Raw genomic sequence first — 24,182 nt, forward strand, 5'->3', positions numbered from 1 at the left:
CACCCTCCCCAGAACTTTAAAAAGAAATATCTTTGTCATTGTTTAGGCTTGAAGAAAACAGGAGCTGCTATCAGTCATTTAGAAACACTTTCCAGCTGGGTTCCTACAACAAAACTGCTGGGTTAATTCACTAAGATGTGTGGACTTTGTAGCTCACAAATATTAAGAGCAGTTTTGTAATGAATCCTCCACGGACAAGACAGTCCTTATTTGACTAGATGGGAACTACTAGCTCTTTCCCTGTCTGCTGACCTCTGAGTGATGAGATACAACCATGCAAAGTGTGAGATGCTTCCCTTTATAGTTTTGAATTTGCATGGTAGCATTTCGTTCTTGATCAGCTAGAATATCTCTGCTGTCTTTACTTTCTCCTTGTAGGAAAGCAGACAGAAAGAATAGTTTGGGCTGAGCATGGTGACTCACGCCTGTAATCCCAGCACTTTGGGAGACTGAGGTGGGAGGATCATTTGAGCCCAGGAGTTTGAGACCAACCCAAGCAACTCACTCTCAATTCTTGTCTCTACCACCACCACCACCACCACCACCAACAACAACAACAACACCATCTAAAACAAAACAAAACAAAATTAGCTGAGTGTGGTGGTGCATGCCTGTAGTCCCAGCTACTTGGGAGGCTGAAGTGGGAGGATTGCTTGAGCCCAGGAGGTTGAGGAGTAAGCTGAGATCATGCCACTGCACTCCAGCCTGGGTGATGGAGTGGGACCCTGTCTCAAAAAATAAAATAGTTTGATGATTATAATGAAAAGTCTCATAATGATCTGAGGACACCCCATTGGTTCCTATCCCTTCCGTCTGTATCCTGTACTTATTAGTTTCCTTATCATAGGGTTTTCAATGTGAAAGAGATAATCTCGTTTAATGTCTGAATTTGAGTAATCCAGGGTACATACAAATCTCTTTTAAAGAAAATAAATTCTTGCAGATCTTCAGCATACCTTTATTACTTTTTATTATAAAATTTCTGAAATATGTAAAAATATAAAACTACATGTGTGCTATACAATCATAAAAATGAAAACAAATGTGCAAATTAAATATAAGCTGGGCATGGTGGCTTACGCCTGTAATCCTAGCACTTTGGGAAGCCGAGGTAGGTGCATCCCTTGAACTCAGGAGTTTGAGACAAGCTTGGGAAACATAATGAGACCTTATCTTTACAAAAAATCAAAAAACTAGCTGGGCATGGTGGTGTACCCTATAGTCCCAGCTACTCTGGAAGCTGAGGTGGGAGGTTGGATTGAGCCCAGGAGGAGGAGGTTGTAGTGGGCCGATATTGTGCCACTGCACTCCCACCTGGGTGACAGACTGAGACCCTGTCTCAAAAAAAAAAAAACTATCTATAGATATAGATATATGTATGTATATATAAACAAAATGACAACCAATACAATTCAAATTCATGACAGTTTAAAAAGCAGATATTGGCTGAACTTAAATTGTCAATGCTAGGTGTATTAATAGAAAGCTGAGTTGGCATAATTATTTTTACTCATGACAATCTTAATTATTGCTAATCATTATTTAAATTGTAATTGTTATTATTATTTCGCTATTTTAATTATAAAGTCATTTTAAAATACTGAAGATTGCTCAATTTAGAATGCACGCTCCCCATACTGAAAAATAATAAGCATAATTTAACAAAAGAGTATTTATTGCATCTTTATCAGCAACATATGCATGGCACTTAGCAAAGGTACAGGTCCTTGGATGTTTGAGTTTTCAACACTGTCATGAGCCATATAATGATTCAATTTTCCCATCACTTGTCTATGTCCAAATTGCCTCAAAAGTCTTGCACAATGAGTGGTAACAGCATTTGCCCTCTGTTTGGTGTACACCTGATTGTGAACACAAATACATAGGCAGCTGTTAGAATCTCATGTTCATCCAGATGACACAGCTGTGTTGCATTAATATTTATATTATGAAAATGAAAACACAAGGTTACATTCTCACGGACCTTTTGAATTTTGAGAAAAATCTGAGGACTCTCAGAGGACCTAGGACTCCAAATTAAGAAACCTTGGTTGAATTATCACCTAAGTTTCAGCCCCATTTAATTCTCACAGAAACCCTATGACATAGACACGCGCATCAACCCAACTCCAACAACGAGGACTCTGGGGCACACAGAGGTTAAACAACTTGTCCAGCACCACACAGGCAGTGAGAGAGGAATGACGATTTCATCCCAAGCCCATCTGTCTCCAAAGCCTCTCTTTTGAGAACTCTCAATACCCCTACTCTAGAAAATCTGTCCAGAATCCCGAGGGAAGTGCATAGGAGTGATCACTGGGCAGACAGGGACACATGCCTAGCCTCTTTGCAGTTACTGGAAAACGTTAATCATAAGCTGAACTAATGCAGTGCCTGTTTTGTGGGACAGAGATCTCAATTGTAATGACAACTGATTTACCCCACATGTACTTTCTCTCAGAATCAGCCTCAAAGCCTTCAGGCCTCATCTGGACATTTGAGGCCCTTACCTGAAGCCAGTGATGAGCTGTATTGTTGGATGAAAATTGCTTTCTGTGCCTTGAAGTCTGGCAGCTTGTTCATTCATTTATTCATTAACTAATTGTACAGAATAGTGGGCTACCCTTCCAGGTATTCTATCGGTATAAGAAAGCAACTCACAGGTCGTGTCTCTCTCATTTACAGACCTAGAATATTGCCTCAGGTTCCCTTACTATTGGGCATGAGTGCCTCCTTCCCTCCCTCTCAGAAGAAGGCATGAATTTGCTGTAGGGTGGTGAAAAAATATTAACTAATCTAGGCATCAGAAACTGGGTGGAAGTCCTGCTTCTGCTCCTAAAAGCTCTGTGACCTTGAACAAATCATTTATCTCATCTGATCACAATTTTTCCATCTTTAAAATAAGAATATTGATAATGAATTTATTGTGAGGGGTCTATAAGACCATGTGTATGACAACACTAGGGATTTTGAAAATTTTCAACAGCAGAACAGGTTATTATTTTTTATGTCCCCCAAACACCTACTGTGTACTTATTAAATGTCAGTATCTGTGTTGGCACTGGAAATACAAAGATTAGACATGATCCCTGATCTTAAGGAACTTGTAGTCTAGTAAGGGAGATTAGTGTTTAGATAAGAACATTGTGATGTAGTAAGATGGATAATTGTAGAATTATGTGCAATGAAATAGAGGCAGTACTCAAAGCGACTTGAGTAGGACAGTTTAAGCTACATAGAGCAGAGACATGAACTTAGCTTCTAACTACCATTACAAGTCATAGAAACACCCAGAAGCATGGTGTGTTTGGGAATTAAGATCACTGAGGTGGGGCAGGATGTGAGGTAAGTATCCCTAGGTCACAGAGGACCAAGGCTCCAGACTTGTTCTACTTTTGCTGTACCATGATTAGATACCGTTGTAATGCTCACCCATGCTATTTCCTTTCTACCCAGAACTGTAGAAAGTAATTGTTTTGTGCCAGTTTAGGATGCACTTGGAGGATGAAAAACATCAAACATTCTCCACTTAATTGGCTTTTGTTGCTATTTTTGCATTATGGTTGCAGGACCAGCTCTGAGAATTTTAGAGCCACCTCAACAGGGTGTTCCGTCTTGTTCTTTTTGATAGGTCTCCTTTCCTTTTGGCAGGCTGTTAATTTCCTCTGAATATATAATTTGGCCTCTGCATTGTTGCTCTTTTGATGGCCTATTTAGGCCCCCAGAACTAGCATACACTTGGCCAAATGCATTATAAACAAAGGAGATTTTACCTCTGTAGTTCTTTAGGAAACAGGTAGAATTTCCATTCCTTCTATGAAGTTGATGCCTGGAGCACTGAGTGAATTAACTTGTATTTTTGCCTTATTGAATTGATCAGAATATTTGGTATCTTTCATTTTCAACCCTTGTCGTCATTATTGCCTTGTGACTTTTGTGAAGAATGCGGTTTCTATCACATAATTCTATAAATTCAATCAAACCATGACTCAGAAAGTGTTGATATCTTCTGAATGACATTTTCAACAAATGCCCCAAACAGTATGGATTGAACAGCATCATCCATTGAATTAATGAAAGCTGGAGCCTGTATTATCCTCAGTCCACTGCCTTAAGCCTCAGGGAACAATTAAATTCCTGTGTATTGGAGGCAATGAAAAGAGAAAGTGAGTATCATAAGTCTGTGGGCCCTTTTGATTTGGTTTGACTGCAACATGATTTCACAGCCTACATCACAGCCACAGGCCCTTCTTATAAATAACTTTTTCAGTCTGAATTTGAAAATGTTCAGGTAGTTTTTAGAAAGTGTGGTCTGGATCAGAGGTCTCCAACATGGGATGATCACACCCACAAGACAATCCATTGCCACACTGGAAGAACATATTATAACTAAGTATATATATAGTATGCATAAAATATTAGAACTAATATAAAATATAGTACTTAAATATAAAATTAGTTATCATATATTAGAACAAATATAAAAAAGGATGAATCAGAGCTTTATGCAATGAAGAAATTGGTAGTGCCCTCAGATGGTCTAGATTTCAGATGGTCAAGGTGCCATGAGGGAGGGGTGGTGCCGCACAACAGTGCTGTCATTCATCCTTTTCTTTCAGCATCTTATGAGGGTTTGCAGTTTATAAGCATGGGAAATGGGCAACGGTCTTAAAAGATTTATGTATTGAAATCATGTGATAAAGGTAATGCAAAGTCAATGGCAGAGGTGATCACATCTGACAAGAAATTGACCCATAACTTCAACATTATAAACAAAACTATTTGAAATATGGATTTTCTTATGAGCTGCATTGTGTCTCTACCCCACCCAATTCATATTTTGAAATCCTAACCCTCCAGTATCTCAGAATGTGACATTTTTTAGAGATAAGGTTTTTACAGAGGTAATTAAGTTAAAATGAGATCATTAGGGTGGGCTCTACCAATATGACTGGTGTCCTTATAAAAGAGGAAATTTGGACACAGAGATATGAATAGAGGCAAGAACATGGGAAGACACAGGGAGAAGAAAAACATCCACAAGCCAAGAAGAGAGACCTGGAACAGATCCTTCCCTCGCAGGAACAGCTCACAATAAACCGATGCCAACACTTTGATTGATCTTGGACTTCCCGCCTCTAGAACAGTGAGAAAAGAAATTTCTGTTGTTTAAGCCACCCAATCTTAGCTCTTTATTAAGGCAGCCGTAACAAACTAATATAGATTCACATCCAGTCTCATTAGCCATGTGCCTTAGTCATTGTATATTATGCCTTGAGTTATTAATTAATGATAGTGTGAAGCCATTACGACCAGAAAGACATTTGAAACTATGCTTTCAGAACATGAAGACAAACCAAGACTTTACAAAAATGAAATATATTGAATTCACTGCTGCCACTGAAAATATTACCATCAATAATAAAATCTCTAAGAGGAGAAGAAAGGATTTTTTGTGCCATTAAAAAATAAAAATTTTAAAATAGTGACATTTATTTTAATTTGGCTCCTAAAATTATTTTATTTCTACTTTGCTATATAGATAATATAATATCTATACAGTAGTACATGTATATAATTTACAAATAAATATACATAAATATGATCAAATGCTAAAATGTGTTTTATTGATGAGGTATGTAATTAAAAATGTTTAGGGACCACTGGCCATGATAATGTGGCTTAGATTCCTCCTTTCTAAACCTAGCTATTTTAGGTTCTTCAGATATAGGACATGTTAGGGTAATTTATCAAAGAAATAGAAGTTCTGAACTAACCAAAGTTTCACTATAAGAGGAAAGAATTTATGAATTGGATGACTTGTATTCTCCTATGAAGATTTAAATAAAAATGTTTTCTTTATAGGTATCAGGTTTTAAAGATAGTTTCTAAAATGATTTAAATGAAGCTGTTTTTAGAAAGTAAGTTTTGTTTATTTTTTAATTTAAACATTTGACTTCCATTCAATACTATTGGTAAAATTCCCACAGTGGCAAGAAAGTCAGGCACAGCCCTCCAAAGTAGTGAAGGGTACTTAACAACCCATTTATTTGGAAGTATTTTTGGTATTTTGTATAGAATAAAATCAGGAAGTTCAGCAGCTACCTCTGGAGAATGCAATTTGATTCAGTTAAAGCATCAGTGTGTGGAACTGGGTAAGGAGAGAATTTCACACACATCACATACACACTCATATACACACATTAATACCTATACACACATGCACAAATATACACTTACACATACACACAGACTTAGATACTCACAAATACACACACACATACACACACCAGCATTTATGTATACTAGGGTAAAGGCTTTTTACCAGAGACAAAGCTACTAACTTCCATGGTAGAAGAATATATAAGGCTGGGTGCCGTGGCTCATGCCTGTAATCCCAGCACTTTGGGAGGCCAAGGTGGGAGAATTGCTTGAGTTCTGGAGTTAGAGACCAGCCTGGACAATATAGGGAGACACTATCTCTACAAAAAATTTTTAAAAATTAGCCAAGTGTGGTGGCACCACCTGTAGTTCCAGTTACTTGAGAAACTGAGATTGGAGAATTGTTTGAGTCCAGGAGGTACAGGTAAGACCGTGTTGGCTGTGATTGTGCCACTGCACTCCAGCCTGGCCAACAGAGCAAGACTCTCTCTCTCTTTTTCTCTCATTATGGAATGATTATTAAATGATGATTACTCTATATAGTACTATATATATATATAGTCATATATATAGTCATATATGTAGTCATATATAGTCATATATATAGTCATATATATAGTCATATATATAGTCATATATATATACACACACACACACATATATATATAAAGTCAGAAAACTCCACAGACATTAGACCTCATAAGGCAAGTCACTGTGTGCTTACACATCCCAAATGTTTTGTTCTTCGGAGCCTTTTTAAGAATGGAAGGAAAATAAAAAATGCAAGAACTTTTTATGATTATTGATTGTGCCACTGCTAATTTGAAGCCTGCTACTCATAACAAGGGGAATGATGATTACTATATATATAGAAATATATAGTAATATATTCTATATATAGTAATATATAATAAGATTACTATATATAGAAATATATAGTAATATTTTTATATATATTTTAATATCTAGTAATATATATTACTATATATGTTATATGTGAAACAATATATACTATATATAGACAGTAATATATATTACTATGTCTATATATAGACATGTCTATATATAGTATATATAGTAATATATATTACTATATATAGAAATCTATAGTAATATATATTACTATGTCTATATATCGTATATATTGTTTTACATATACTATATTATGTATGCTATATAATATAATAAAATATATAATATAATAGGCTATAATATATAACATTATATAATATATATCTCAAAGGATGGTTAAGCTTTCAAAAGGCAGGGATAAAATAAGGGGCAATTTAGGAAAATAGGAATATATAGTATATTATGTATAAACAATATATACTATATATTATAGTATATAATATATACTATATATAAATGTATATGATAATATCTATATTACTATATATTTCTATGTATATAGTACTATATGTATAGTAATCATCATTCCCCATGTTATGAGTGGCAGGCTTCAAATTAGCAGTGGTACAATAAATGATCATAAAAGGCTCTTGCATTTTTTATTTTCTTCCATTCTTAAAAAGGCTCCAAAGAACAAAACATTTGGCATGTGTAAACACACAGTGACTTGCCTTATGAGGTCTAATGTCTGTGGAGTTCTCTGATTACCATCAAGAAAAGCAGAAGGAAAAACATTGGTTCAGGATCATTTCTACTTATCCTTTTCTTTCCAGGTAAAAGAAATCTTTACCTGGGTCTAGACCAGCAAAAGCTCTTTGAAGCAGCAGATACACATCACTGGGTACGGCTGGTTCTCAAACATGCACTTGATTTTATTCACAAGTCTTACAAATCATCGCATGTCCAAAGAAACACCTAGGTGAACTAAAGTTCTGATTTTATACACTCACTGCCACCTGTCACTCACAGCCTGCCAGTCTCTGTGCCAATGTCAGAAGCTGGAAATATATTATGATGGTTAAGATCAGCGCTCCTTATCAGTCATTTTCTAGTGGATTGTAAGTTGCTCATGTGGCAAAGTTAACCTCTTAGGAAGAAGGGGTAGATGGAGAACAATAGAAGAGGTGGAACTAAGTCCTGGGGTACTCCAGCATCAAGAGATTGAGGAGAGGGAACTGGGATCAGTTGGATGTCAGGAAAGCAAAGCAAGAGTGTCATCATGGGAACCAAGAGAAGAGAGAGTGATCAGCTCTATGAAATGAGACTCCTATTTTTACATCCCCCATTTCCCCATTTATCTTTCTCAGCTGCAAACATGGATGATTTTCTTCTATGCCGTGAGGTCACTGAACGTATCAGTAGAAATTCCTAGCTCTCAGAACCATTTGGGACTTTTGCAACCTATACAAAACTTCAGTATCCTCCTTTTCTTCCTATTTTGTATTTTCTCTTTTGAATTTAATCCTCATGCGATTAGAGTACGCTAAACGGGACCGAGCTTAGATTAGCAGAAGAATTTTACTAAAGGTTCAAGTATGCTTTTGGCAATGAAATTCCATCCAGTATGTATTTACTAAATGCTTACTAAGTATAAGATGCTATTCTCAATGCTGTAGAAAAAAAAATCAAAATTCTATATTCACTGAAGTCAACATCTCAAATGTTTGCAATGTAGGAATGAAATTACCTTAAAAGAGATAATGCATAATTTGCTGTGGAAGTACAAAGGAGGAAGAGATCACATTCAGCGGGAGGGATTATGAAAAACCTGGAGGAGGATTTAGCGTGTGGGTGGACCTCAAAGGGTGGTTAAACTTTCAAAAGGCAGGGATAAAATAAGGGGCAATTTAGGAAAATAGGAACAACATGAGCAAAGGCACAGAGGTGGGAAAGTATAGCTTGTTTTTGGAGAAATGGTCATAGTTAAATTTAGCTGAAGCATAAAGATATGTATGTAAAAAAGAAGTGAGTAAGACTGAAGAAGTGATGGTATATGTCAGAGAGTCCTGGGTAGGGAGGCAGTGAGGCAGGGAGGTGGGGAGACCACATGCAAAGAGCATGTGCTTCCCAGCCAGAGATGGGTTAGAAACCAAGGATCTCCCCAAAATATTAGCTCTGCAATAGGATTGTCAAATCATGTCTCCAATCTATAATTTTTCTAATACAAAAGACACGTGTATGCTTACCTTAAAAAAATACCACGGTCAAACCAAACCAAACTATGATGTTCATAATGATGGCTGTGAGACTTTTTTGTTAAAGCTTTTTGTTAACAAAAAGTTAAATTGTGTTCAGTGTATCTTGTCTAAGAAGTCAGGAAAGTGAATAGGAGGCTGGGGCTGGGTAAGGGCACCTAGGAGTCACTGAGGATAGCTTTCCTGAGAGAGGTTGGTGTAGGTTGTACAGGAAAGAGGGCTGTAATAAGACCTTTTGTATTTTGAAGGTTTAAAATCCAACTATACACCCCATTCTGAGGGAGGGAAGAGAGAAAAGGATTCTGGATCTGAGAAGTGGTGAATGTTGGAAGAGTCCTGAACATCATCCCTCGGGGCTGGGCAGCATTTGGGGAAGCTGGCGTATGCGGCACGAGAGTGCAAGGAAGGAAGAGCTGCAACCACGTGGCTGAGCTCAGCCCTGGGAGATGGGGCCGTCCTTCCTCTGGGAGCCACGGAAATTTCTACCTGGGTCTAGGCGGGCAGAGGCTCTGCAGCAGCGGACACGTATCACTGGGTAGAGCCAGTCTTCAACAGTGCCACCGTGTGGCAGAGAGGAGCAGTGACAGTTATAACTCCGTAGAATTACATGCGGGTTCTCCCAGCCCAGCCTTGAAAACTAAGCAGCTCTCTCTTCCTGGAGTGTGAGGGCTTCAGCATCCAGGGACAAAGCCCAGTGTGTATATGGAGAAGGCTTAAAGAAGCCGATACCGTGCCTCTTGATAATAGGGAATATGAAAACTTGATAAATTAATTGAAAAGTAAAGAGAAGTGGCGAATTCAAATTTGTACGGCAGTTCTAAGTGATAATTAGAATAAAATCATTAGACCAAAAGGAAAAATATATCTAGTTCTAAAGCGTTAGCTTTTATCTTGTTAGAAAACTCAGCTGTCTAGAAACTCACATTCCTAAGCGTCTGGATTGAGATTTTCTTTTGGTTTTCATTCATCAGGGAATGAAGTGAAAGGATTGAATTTTCACTTTACACTTAACTCAGGCTTGATAAGAGTCTGGAGGAGACAGTCTCTAATAATCCTATAATCCTAGATGTCCTGTCTATACCTTTTAACATCTCTGCATTTACTCCTTGAGTTTCTTGTGGTTGAGGAAGGATTTTGAAAGGGAGATGATGAGAAAAACATCACTCATATTAGTTACTGACTGAATTACATCCATTTCTGGTCAGTCGTCATTAGGTAAGGCTCTAAATTTCAATCAGGATCTTGGCTAATTGTACTTTGGATTTGATAAGGAGTCATTGAAAAGTGAGCAATGAATAAGATTAAAGCTAGGCATTTCTTCTTTTTAACCTAATGTATCATTCATTATTGGTTTAGTGCTCATCAGGTTTTGGTAAATAAATACAAATCTTAGATTTGGAAAGTTCTACAGTGGTCATTTAGTTCAACCTTTTATTCCCAGGCAGGAGACCTTTTCTGCAAAATACCTGACTTTTTGTGACAGAAGATCAATCAATTCAGGATCTGCTAAAACACACCTAGGGATGTAAAACTCACCACTTTGTGAAGCAGAACATTCACCTAATATTCAGAGTGTAGCCTGGGAGTAGCAACGGGGCATCCCTGGAGATTTAGTAGGAAATGCTTGATCTGAGTCCCTATCCCAGACTTGCTGAATCTGAATCTTCACTTGACAGGATTCCTGGGTACTGGGTACTCATATATACGTAATGTTTGAAAAGCACTGGCTAATTCTATCGTTAGATGGTTTCAAAAGTTAAATGGTTTCAAACTGACATCTTACTAAAAGCTAATGTTCTGGTGTGGTCTATGAACCCATCCCCACAGCCTCGGCTGTTAGCCCAGCTTCTGGCCATTCCTGCAGTTATAAAGCTTTGGCCACCACTGCCATTGTGGCCACCTCATCTCCTTACACTCAGTAGTTTCTGACTTTCCTGGGTGTGACGGCTGGGCTTTGGCACAGCCTTGGTCACATTCTCTGTGGTAGGAGCTGTGGCAACTCCAGGGCTTGGGCCAGATCAGATCCTGCTGCACCACTGAGGCTCTGGTTCTCTCAGTGCCCCTTGAAGGGGTAGGAGAAGGTTACTAAGAAGTGTAGGGGTATTTCACTTTGGGAGGCTGAGGAGGGCGGATCGCTTGAGATAGGGAGCTTGAGACCAGCCTGGCCAGCATGGTGAAACCCTATCTTTACTAAAAATTCAAAAATTAGCTGGGCATGGTGGCACATACCTGGAGTCCCAGCTACTGGGGAGGCTGAGACAGGAGAATCCCTTGAGCCCAGGAGGCAGAGGTTGCAGTGAGCTGAGATCATACCACTGCACTCCAGCCTGGGTGACAGAGTGAGACTCTGTCTCAAAACAAAACAAAACAAAACAAAAAGAAATGTAGGGATATTTGTGCCATGTGGAGAGTGAAGAGTCAGGAAGTATCCGGGAAATAAATGACTAGCTCCTCTTCTTCCTGCTGACTGCTGCATAGTGCAGTGCCTGCCCTGCTTCTGCAGAGACGTGTGACCAGTGGTGTTTCTTGGGAAGCTGTGTACAGCCTGATAACATACTATTTTTTTCTTGCTCTCCCTCCTTCCTTGCCACGCATGTCTTTTTTTTTTTTTTACCTTTTGCCCCCAGATAAAGCAGTAATGCCTAAGCTTTGCCTTAGAGTCTGTTTTCTAAGGAAACTTGACTAAGACATCTGCCCTGTATATGTTTCACTCACTGCTTCTAATTCTGCCATCTGGCTGGCTTTGGAATGGTCAACATCTTTCATATACTTTCTTCCTTCAAATTCTACAATGCAGCTACCAGGCCTTCTCTTTTCTTGGTCAAACACCCTCAGCTTCCTTTAATGATTCCTCAAAATGCAGTTTTAGTCTCTCACCTCTTGCCTCAGTTTAATATGTCATTGTCTTAAATTGTGGCTCCTTGACTGCTCCGTTGGGTTTGGTCAGTGCAGGGCTGAGTTCATGATGGGAGGATGGGCTTCTCATTTCCTTTATTGTGGGTATCATACTATTAATACAATTAATACAGCTATCCTGACTTGGACCTGTTCTTGTGGGAATGCTGGCTATTTGGGTTGTGGTGACCTGACCGGTTAAAAATGAGCTTAGGGAAATTAGATTGAGAGTGAGCAAGGTTTGGCCTTCTGTGTCAGCTTCTGAGGAAGGCCGGGGTCCTCCATTGGCCCTGGAGTTCTTTAGGATGTCTGCTTTTTCTTAAAAATAAATTTGTGTTGACTCCCAAGGCAGAGGTGGTGAGATGAGGTGTTCACATTACTTCCCAGGAGCTTTGCCCTCCTTGGGGTTAGAGTCTTCATTTTCTATTGCCTAGACAAACCCAGAGCCAGAGGATTCCTTAAAAACATTCAAGATTGTACCACATTCACAAGAATGTGAATCTCGGAGGATGACCTAATAGCCATATGAACTGTTCTAAAGTCTAGAACATCTTGTTATTCTGGATCCCTTTAAAAAAAAAAAAAAAAGACTCTATCCCCTACCAAGTTTTAGAAACTTTTATGCTGTATGAATCGGCATTAGCTGAGTGCTTATAGGGAGCAAGCACTGTACCAATTTCATGGGAAGCACAGATAAAGGTAAGAGATAATGCCTCCAGGGTCTTGTGAAGGCAAGACATATATTACAAAAGATACCTAATATGAGGAGCCTATGACCACTGAATGAGTTCAGAGGAGGGGAGGACCCTATGGCATGGAGAAGTTAGAGAGGCGCTACAGAAACTTCAGTGAAGAGACCCTTAGATTTATGGTATGACTCTTTCCTTTAGCCCTCCCAGCAGAAAGTTACAGACTGGAAACTATGTTGGTATTTCCCTTATACCTAAAGGCAAAGACATGTCATATTCTTGATAATTACAGAACACTGTGAAAACATATGGTGCAGTACCTTATTGGGGCAGATAAATGACTACATTTTTGCTTTTAGTTAAAAACACTGGGTTGAATCAGGGATTCCCAGGCAAGATGGCCAAATAGGAACAGCTCCGGTCTGCAGCTCCCAGTGAGATCGATGAAGAAGGAGGGTGATTTATGCATTTCCAACTGAGGTACCAGGTTCATCTCACTGGGACTGGATTGACACTGGGTGCAGCCCACGAAGGGCAAGCAGAAGCAGGGTGGGGTGTTGCCTCACCCGGGAAGTGCAAGGGGTCAGGGAACTCTTTCCCCTAGCCAAGGAAAGCCATGAGGGACTGTGCCATGAGGAACAGTGCATTCTGGCCCAGATACTACGCTTTTCCCACAGTCTTTGTAACCCACAGACCAGTAGATTTCCTCGGGTGCCTGTGCCACCAGGGACCTGGGTTTCAAGCACAAACTGGGCTGGCTTTTGGGCAGACACCAAGCTAGCTGCAGGAGTTTTTTTTCATACCCCAGTGATGCCTGGAATGCCAGCAAGACAGAACCATTCACTTCCCTGGAAAGGGAACTGAAGCCAGGGAGCCAAGTGGTCTTGCTCAGTGGATCACACCCACACAGAGTCCAGCAAGCTAAGATCCACTGGCTTGAAATTCTTGCTGCGGGCACAGCAGTCTAGAGTTGACCTGGGATGCTGGAGCTTGGTCGGGGGAGGGGCGCCCGCCATTGCTGAGGTTTGAGTAGGCAGTATTCCCCTCACAGTTTAAACAAAGCCACCTGGAAATTTGGACAGGGCGGAACACACCACAGCACCACAAAGCCGCTGTAGCCAGATTGCCACTCTAGATTCCACCTCTCTGGGCAGGACATCTCTGAAAGAAAGGCAGCAGCCCCAGTCAGGGGCTTATAGATAAAACTCCCATTTCCCTGGGGACAGAGCACCTGGGGGAAGGGGTGGCTGTGGGTGCAGCTTCAGCAGACTTAAACATTCCTGCCTGCCAGCACTGAAGAGAGCAGAGGATCTCACAGACAGTGCTTGAGCTCCACTAAAGGACAGGCTGTCTCTTCAAGTGGGGTCCCTGAACCCCGTGCCTCCTTATGGGAGACACCTCCTAGCAGGAATCGACAGACACCTCATACAGGAGAGCTCTGGCTGGCATCTGGCGGGTGCCTTTCTGGGAAGCTTCCAGAGGAAAGAGCATGTAGCAATCTTTGGTGTTCTGTAACCTCTGCTGGTGATACCCAGGCAAACAGGGTCTGGAGTGAACCCCCAGCGAACTCCAGAAGACCTGCAGAAGAGGGGCCTGACTGTTAGAAGGAAAACCAACAAACAGAAAGCAATAGCATCAACATCAACAAAAAGGATGACCACGCAGAATTTCCATCTGAAGGTCACCAACAGCAAAGACCAAAGGTAGATAAATCCATGAAGATGAGGAAAAACCAGCACAAAAAGACTGAAAATTCCAAAATCCACAATGCCTCTTCTCCAAAGGGTCACAACTCCTCACCAGCAAGGGAACAAGACTGGATGGAGAATGAGTATGACAAATTGACAGAAGTTGGCTTCAGAAGGTGGGTAATAACAAACTCCTCCAAGCTAAAGGAGAATGTTCTAACCCAATGCAAGGAAGCTAAGAACCTTGACAAAAGGTTAGAGGAATTGCTAACTAGAATAACCAGTTTAGAGAAGAACATAAATGACCTGATGTAGCTGAAAAACACAGCACAAGAACTTTGTGAAGCATACACAAGTATCAATAGCTGAATTGATCAAGCGGAAGAAAGGATATCAGAGATTGAAGATCAACTTAATGAAATAAAGCATGAGGGCAAGATTAGGGAAAAAAGAATGAAAAGGAAAGAACAAAGCCCCCAAGGAATATGGGACTACATGAAAAGATGAAAGAGAGGACACAAACAAATAGGAAAACATTCCCTGCTTATAGATAGGAAGAATCAATATCGTGAAAATGGCCATACTGCCCAAAGTAATTTATAGATTCAATGCTATCCACATCAATCTACCACTGACTTTCTTCAGAAAACTAGAAAAAACTACTTTAAATTTTATATGGAACCAAAAAAGAGCCCATATAGCCAAGACAATCCTAAGCCAAAAGAACAAAGCTGGAGGCGTTATGCTACCTGACTTCAAACTATACTACCAGGCTATAGTAACCAAAACAGCATGGTACTGTTACGCAAACAGATATATAGACCAATGGAACAGAACAGAGGCCTCAGAAATAATGCCATTAATCTACAACTATCTGATCTTTGACGAACTTGACAAAAACAAGCAATGGGGAAAGAATTCCCTATTTAATAAATGGTGTTGGGAAAACTGGCTAGCCATATGCAGAAAACTGAAATTGTACCCCTTCCTTACACCTTATACAAAAATTAACTCAAGATGGATTAAAGACTTAAACATAAGACCTAACACCATAAACACCCTAGAAGAAAACCTAGGCAATACCATTCAGGACATAGGCATGGGCAAAGACGTCATGACTAAAATACCAAAAGCAATGGCAATAAAAGCCAAAATAGACAAATGGGATCTAATTAAACTAAAGAGCTTCTGCACAGAAAAAGAAACTGTCATCAGTGTGAACAGGCAACCTATAGAATGGGAGAAAGTTTTTGCAATCTATCCATCTGACAAAGGGCTAATATTCAGAATCTACAAGGAACTTAAACAAGTTTACAAGAAAAAAAATCCATCAGAAAGTGGATGAAGGATATGAACAGGCAGTTTTCAAAAGAAGACATTTATGTGGCCAATGAACATGAAAAAAAGCTCATCATCACTAGTCACTAGAGAAATGCAAATCAAAACCACAATGAGATACCACCTCACGACAGTTAGAATGGTGATCATTAAAAAGTCAGGAAACAACAGATGCTGGAGAGGATGTGGAGAAATAAGAATGCTTTTACGCTGTTGGTGGGAGTGAAAATTAGTTCAACCATTGTGGAAGACAGTGTGGTGATTCCTCAAGGATCTAGAACCAGAAATACCATTTGACCCAGCAATCCCATTACTGGGTATATACCCCAAAAATTATAAATCATTCTCCTATAAAGACACATGCACATGTATGTATATTGCGGCACTATTCACAATAGCAAAAACTTGGAACCAACCCAAACGTCCATCAATGATAGACTGGATTAAGAAAATGTGGCACATATACACCATAGAATACCATGCAGCCATAATAAAGGATGAGTTCATGTCCTTTGCAGGGACATGGATGAAGCTGGAAACCATCATTTTCAGCAAACTAATACAGCAACAGAAAACCAAACACTGCATGTTCTCACTCATAAGTGGGAGTTGAACAATGAGAACACATGGACACAGGGAGGGAAACATCACACACTGGGCCTGCTGGGGGATGGGGGAAGGGGAGGGATAGCATTAGGAGAAATACCTAATGTAGATGACGGGTTGATGAGTGCAGCAAACCACCATGGCACATGTATACCTATGTAACAAACCTGCACGTTCTGCACATGTATCCCAGAACTTAAAGTATATTAAAAACAACAACAAGAAAAACAACAACAACAACAAAACACTGGTGAAGAATCCATACCAACAAGCCCCAAACAATAAAACATCTCTCTATTCAGAATGATTACTTTCAGTTTAATGTCAGCCTCCTATCCCTTGGAGATTGAGGAAAGTGGACTCACTTATTCTTGGCATATTTGAGAACCTATTTTTAGCAATGTAGAAGTGCCACAGTAAATGACCAGACAGGGAAAGACAAGCAGAGAAATTTGGGAAGGTATTTCATCGCCTACCAGCCAGTTCGTAAATGTTCATTTTAAATGATTTGTGGTAAGAGTATAGCACTAAGTTGGTTTCTTTCTGCTCCCAGCACACTCCTTCTGGGCAGTCTCCTTTTTTTAAACAAGTATGACGGTACACTGACAATGTAAATTAGTTTTAATATTTTAAGATTAACCTTACCTTGGCTCCTGAGGTCTTGGTGCATTCTCAAGGGAAAGGAAGGAAGGCAAGTAGGGCAGTAAGGTCAAGAGAATTATTAAACCCATCTCAAATCCCACTTTTCTCTTGATGAGGCTGGTGACCTGTCTTAAAGCTATGGTCTTCTACCCAGGGGTTCTACAAAGACCCTGAAATTATATGTAAAATACTGTGTGCATCGAATTGTTACAGAAAGACACTTTCCAACTCCCTCCCCATCATCTTAGCCAAGTCATTCTGCAACACTTGCTATTCGTGGACAGCTGTTCTTACTCCTTCACACTTTCCCAAGCCTGGAAACCCTCATTTTATTCGTCATCGGTGTATTTTCATTCTTGCTCCTGCAATCCATTCTGTTCTCAGTGGTCAGTGAACTCAAGAAAGAAAAATCTTGTACATTTATACATGGGATGGGGAGGGGACAAAAGCGAAAACAAAATCCCTCTTTGGTGGCTCCCCTTTGCACTTATAATAAAATCCAAAGTTCTACCCTGCAACCTAGTCTAGTGCCACCCCCTTCCTCCAGAAGTTTCTTCAGTTCTGCTTTCTCTCTATTCCACAGTGCTGTGCTCTTCTCTGATTCTGTTCTCACTGTCTGCAGTGCTCTCTTCTGTCTTTGCCTGGCCAAATTCAATCCATCCTGCAAGTTCAGCTTAAATTGGACACTCACAAAGGGAAATTATTGAATTACATCTTCTAAACGTATTTTTTTCTATTATGAATAGCATCTTCTAAAAAAGTTTCTTGGCTAGGTGCTGTGGCGCACACTTGTAATCCCAGCACTTTAGGAGGCTGAAGCCAGAGGATGGCTTGAGCTCAGGAGTTCAAGACTAGCATAGGCAACATAGAGAGACCTCATATCTACTAAAAAAATTTTTTTAAAAATTAGCCAGGCATAATGGTGCACACTTGTAGTCCCAGCTACTTGGGAGGCTAATGTAGGAGGATCACTTGAGCCCAGGAGATAGAAGCTGTAGTAAGCTTTGATCTTGCCATTGCACTTTAGCCTGAGTGACACAGCGAGACCCTGTCTCCAAATTTTTAAAAAAAGTTTCTTATTATATTTTAAAACTATGTATTTATCTTTCTATTTATTCATATAATGTATATCTCACCTCATAGACTCAAGTTGCTATGAAGACAGGTGCCTTTTTTCTCCTCGCTAACTATCGTATTCCCATGCTTGCCTGAGTACCTGCCTGAAATATTGCATGGTCTTTAAAACTATTTATTGATTCACCTACTGACTGACTGACTGAATGAATGAACATTATTGGCATTTAAATTAAGCAGAGTAGTTTTGTTAGAATAAAAAAAGAATGCTAAAATAAAATGAAGACATTAAAAATTATTGAGGCATGTATTTATTGGCATAGAAAGATATCCTGGTGGCTGGGCACAGTGGCTCATGCCTGTAATCCCAGTACTTTGGGAGGCCGAGGCAGGCAGATCACTGGAGGTCAGGAGTTCAAGACTAGCCTGGCCAACATTGTGAAACTCTGTCTCTACTAAAAATACAAAAATTAGCTGGGTGTGGTGGCACATGCCTGTAATCCCAGCTACTTCGTAAGCTGAGGCAGGAGAATCGCTTGAACCCGGGAGGCGGGGGTTGCAGTGAGCCGAGATTGTGTCACTGCACTCCAATCTGGGCAACAGAGTGAGACTCCATCTCAAAAAAAAAAAAAAAAAAAAAAAAAAAAAAGAAAAAGAAAAGAAAAGAAAGATACCCTGGTATATTTTTGATTGGGGAAAGAGACAATTTACAAAATATTGTGCATTGTTTTATCTTTTTGTTTTGTTTTGTTTTGTTTTTTGAGACAGGTCTCACTCTGTTGCCTAGTCTGAAGTGCAGTGGCATGATCACAGCTTACTGTAACCGCCACCTCCTGGGCTCAAGTGATCCTCCCACCTCAGCGTACTGAGTAGCTGAGACTACAAGTGTGTGCCACCATGCCTGGCTAATTTTTGTATTTTTTGTAGGAATGGGGTTTCACCATGTTGGCCAGACTGGTCTCGAACTCCTGACCTAAAGAGATGCACCTGTCTTTGCCTCCCAAAGTGCTAAGATTATAGGCTTGTGCTACATGCCTGGCCTGGTGTTTTAATATTATATATTAAAAAGAAAAATATTGGATACAAAGAATTCAAAATTTCATTTAGGTAGGAGGAATAAGTTCAGGGGATCTATTGTACAACATGATGAATATAGATAATATGTTGTATACTTATTAAAATTGCTGAAAATTACTTAGAGTAGATTTTAGATTTCTCATCACATATACAAAAGAAAAGTGTGTAAGGTAATAGATCTGTTAACTGGCTTGATTTAGCCATTCTACAATGTGTGCATATATCAAAACATCATGTTGCACACCATAAATATATACAATTTTTGAAAATTAAAAATAAAAATATTGGTCTACATGTATATGCCAAAATGTAAACAACAGTTCTTTGGGTGGCAGATTTTAAGTGGTTTCTATTTGTTTTATTTATTTGTGTTTTTTTCATATAATTGTTTTGTTTTAAAGTTATAGAAGCCATTGATTCCTTAAGTAATCTATTAATTCATTCAACAACTATTTGTTATCTACTTTGTGTCAAGCATTGTTCCAGAAACTGGATTTATGTGCTGATTATAAAATTCAAGTGCAAATCCTTTTGTGTACACCTTCTTTTTAACATTTCTTTCTAGTTAACCACTTTAACAGTGTAGATGGATCCTTCTAAATGTTTTCTTTATTCTTTTGATAGCATTTGTATACATTTTGTTTTATGCAGTTATAGATTTTTGAAGATAATATGATCATACTATGCCTATCTTTCTGTGACTTCCTTTTTAGCAACTTAATATATCCAGGAAAAATTTTCATGCCACCACATTTAAAGGTATCTCATTAAGAAGGAAAAAAGCTGCATGTTTCCATAATTATTTCATCAGTTCTCTTATTCATGAGCACTTCGGTTGTTTCAAATTTATTCTCTAAGTTACATGCACACACGCCCAACAATATGTTATTTTGTTATTTGGGTTTTTTTGTTTGTTTATTTGTTTTGTAGAGATGGAGTTTCACCATGTTGGTCAGATTGGTCTTGAACTCCTGACTTCGAGCTATCTGCCTGTCTTGGCTTCCCAAAGTACTGGGACTACAGGTGTGAGCCATCATGCCCAGCCCCCAACAATATATTATTTGTTTAATTAAAAGTAAGGTTAAAAAAAAGACAAGGAGCACTTAGCCATTCATGACACAAGGCAAATGTTACGCCAAAATGGCTTGTATGCTGCAAAAAAATTACTCATAATGTCTGTGGACTAGACTTGAAAAGGTGAGTGTTGTGACCACTTTTCAACTTGAAATTGACTTTTTGTGTCTAGAAATTCTTTTTTTTTTTTTTTTTTTTTTTTTTTTTTTTTTGCGACGGAGTCTTGTTCTGTCACCCAGTCTGGAGTGCAGTGGCGGGATCTCAGCTCACTGCAAGCTCCGCCTCCCATGTTCACGCCATTCTCCTGCCTCAGCCTCCCGAGTAGCTGGGACTACAGGCGCCCGCCACCACGCCCGGCTAATTTTTTGTATTTTTTAGTAGAGACGGGGTTTCACCGTGTTAGCCAGGATGGTTTCTATCTCCTGACCTCGTGATCCACCCGCCTCGGCCTCCCAAAGTGCTGGGATTACAGGCGTCAGCCACCGCACCCAGCCTGAGTCTAGAAATTCTTAAATTGTGTCAATCTGAACATAAGGCCAAGCACTGTCAGTGGTAGGCAATATTTTATGAGCAGATTAAATTATTCACATTTTGACGCCATTGTAATGATTTTTAGGTAGATGAAAAGTGTTTAATTTTAGTCTTTTCCCAAAGGAAGAATACCTTCCTTCAATGAGTTATTGTATATTGGTGATGCTTGCTGGGAATCAAAATGTGGTAAGAAAAGAAATTTCTCAGAAAAAAAAAAATCTCTCAGAATCTTTTATACTGTAACAGAGGAAGGATGAAAGGGAAGGCCAAACTTGAATTACTTATGCAGATTTTATTTGGAAGTGATACCTACTTTATATGTTTGAAAAATGCTCATGCTTCTAATATTAATACCTATTGGATCAATAGATATGTTACAGCGTGTTAAATTATATATAAAATAAACAAGATAGTGTTAGTGCTTGCCTTCTACAGGCTTAGAGTCTATAATTCCAAAGGTTATCTATGAATTTCAGATCTGAAAATTAGAGATTCACCTATGCCTTTTTTTTCTTTTACTTATTCTTAAGATTTTAAAGTAAAATTTACATAAAGTGGAATGCACCTATGAAGAATGCAGATTGGCTGGACGCAGTGGCGGATACCTGTGATCCCAGCACTTTGGGAGGCTGAGGTGGGAGGTTTGCTTGAGCCCAGGTGTTCGAGACTAGCCTATGCAACATAGGCAGATCCCATCTCCACAAACAATAAAAGAATTAGCTGGGTTTGGTGGTGCACATCTGTGGTCCCAGCTACTGGGAAGGCTGAGGTGAGAGGATCACTTGAACCCTGGAGGTTGAGGCTGCAGTGAGCAGTGATTGTGCCATTGCACTCCAGCCTGAGTGACAGAGTGAGACTTCATCTAAAAAACAACAATAACAACAACAACAAAAAAAGTGCGTATCGATGAGCTTTGACAAATATATGAGCCTCTTTCATCCTTATCTCAACTGGGATATATTTCTATCACCCCAAAACTTCCCTCCTGCCCCTTTCCAGTCAACATTCTTCTTGTGCCCTAAGTCAATCATTCTTCTGGTTTCCCTCATCATAGATTACTTTTTACCTGTTCTTGGACTTCATATAAACAAAATTACATATGTTCTTTTGTATCTTTTCTTTTATTCAACATAATGTCCCTAAAATTTATTCACATTGTTCTGTGTATCAGAAGTTCATTCCTTTTTATTGATGGAGTGCTATTTCATTATATGGTTATATTTCAGTTTGCTTATTCATTATCCTATTGGTGGACATTTGGGTTGTTTCACATTTTGGCTATTATGAATAAGGCTGCTTTGAACATTTTATACAAGTCTTTTTGTAAATACATGTTTTTGTTTCTCTTGGGTAAGTACCTAGGATTGGATTGCTGGGTCAAAGAACAGGAGCCTGTTTAACTTCAGAAGACACTGGCAGCTTTCATTTCTTCTTTGGTGTAACGTGATATTCATTTTTTAGTTCTTCTGAAGTACTTGAGGGTCCTCAGAGGAATGAATCTATTAAAGCAAGAATGATTATTAATTAAAGTTTGTGACAAATAAAGTATGCAATTTTTGTGTCAGGGATTTCAGCTCTGCAAAGAGTTGTCTCAATTACCTAAAATCAAACTTAATTACCTAAAATCAAACTTAATAATTACCATGGCATCCCAAAAGCCTTAAAGGTCAATGTACTTCATATAAAATCTTGAATAATCTTTTAAAAAGAAAATTATATCAGTCAGGATCCAGCCAGGAAAAAAAGTTATTTTAACAAGAGAAAATTTAACATAAATAATTATTAAATAGTTATACAATTATTAGCTAGGTAACTGAAAAGGAAAGAGAGAATAGCAAAGTGTAATATAAGTAGCAATTACAGAAGCATCTACCTTTCCCTCAGGGTGGAGGAAAAGGGAAGAGATTGAAATTCTTAAAATTTAGTAGTGTAGGTCTAAACCTCAGACTGTATGGGCATTGCTTGGCACATGTTGATGTTTTGAGGTGGGGGTCAGGTGCCTATAGGCCTGCCCAGCCTACTACCTGTTTTTTTGTATAACCTGGGAGTTAAGAATGGTTTTTATATTTTTAAAACATTGATTAAAAAATAAAAGAATAAGGGTGTTAGTTTCCTAGGGCCACCTGTAACAAAGTACCACAAATTACATGACTTAAAACAACAGAAATTTACTCTCTTACAGTTCTGGGAACTAGAAATCCAAAATAGAGTTAGCAACAAGGCGATGATTTCCTGGAGATTCTAGATAGAATCCTTCTTTAACTTTTTCTAGTTTCTGGAGGTGGCAATCAGTCCTTGGCTTGTGGCTGCATTGCTCCAATCTTGGCTTCCATTCACAGAACGGACTCCTCTCTGTGTCCATGTCTTTGCATGACATTTTTCTCTTATAAGGGCACCATTTGGTTGGGTATGAAGGCTCATGCCTGTAATTGCAGCACTTTCGGAGGTGGAGGAAGAAGGATCACTTGAGCCCAGGAATTCAAGACTGGCCTGGGAAACACAGCAAGACCTCATTTCTAAAAAAAAAAAAAGTAAAAAGGATACCAGTCATATTGGATTAGGGCCACCCTAATGACTTCACCTTAATTTGATTATCTGCAGAGACCTCATTTCCAAATAAGGTCACAATCACAGATATAGGAGGTTAGAAGTAAAACATATCTTTTTGAGAGCACAATTCCACTTATAATAATATTTTGTGACACATGAAATTCATATAAGATTAAAATTCCAGTGTCCAAAAATAAAGTTATACTTGCCATGCATATTCATTTAAATATTATCTACACCTGTTGCTACAACAGCAGCGTTGAGTAGTTGCTATACGAATGAATGGACTGCAAAACTTGAAATATTTTCTATGTGGTCCTTTATAGCAAAAGCTTGCTGACACCCATTCAATGTGACTGGTTCTGCAAGGATTGGAAAACATGCAAATTGGATTCAGCTGCTGCTACTGGAAGGCCTTGATACTCTCAGATGAAGAAGACCTATTATTGTGTGATGCCCAGAGGGACATGGAACAGAGAAGTCCACAGGAAGCAAATGAGAAGGAGGAAGTTCCTTTATTCTCCTTCTGTCTTTTAGTTTCCCTATGTTGGTGGAGCTTAAGAGGGAAAGCCTAAGTTGGGAAAATAGAAGTGTGGTTTGTGAAGTCTCAGTTCCAGAAACATAAGGCAGAGAGAAGAGTAGCTTTGGAATTGGTAGATAATAACTTAATAATTTGTACATACACACACAATGCACATCCAGCAAGGAAAAAATATGCATAGCTACTATAATCCTCATTTCCATAACAA

At 39.0% G+C, this 24,182-nt stretch overlaps 1 long non-coding RNA gene across 1 annotated transcript; it reads right to left on the bottom strand.

The window, feature by feature from the left end:
* Positions 1-1,657: 1,657 nt before the first annotated feature.
* LOC129136963 (uncharacterized) lies at positions 1,658-22,382 on the bottom strand. The gene is made up of 3 exons (XR_008538978.1): positions 22,242-22,382; positions 3,774-4,137; positions 1,658-1,862 (listed from the first exon to the last, which is right to left on the bottom strand). It is a non-coding gene; the product is annotated as an uncharacterized LOC129136963 (long non-coding RNA).
* Between the last annotated feature and the right edge of the window lie 1,800 nt (positions 22,383-24,182).

Source organism: Pan troglodytes, chromosome 15, assembly GCF_028858775.2.
Source record: "Pan troglodytes isolate AG18354 chromosome 15, NHGRI_mPanTro3-v2.0_pri, whole genome shotgun sequence".
Taxonomy (NCBI): Eukaryota; Metazoa; Chordata; class Mammalia; order Primates; family Hominidae; genus Pan; species Pan troglodytes.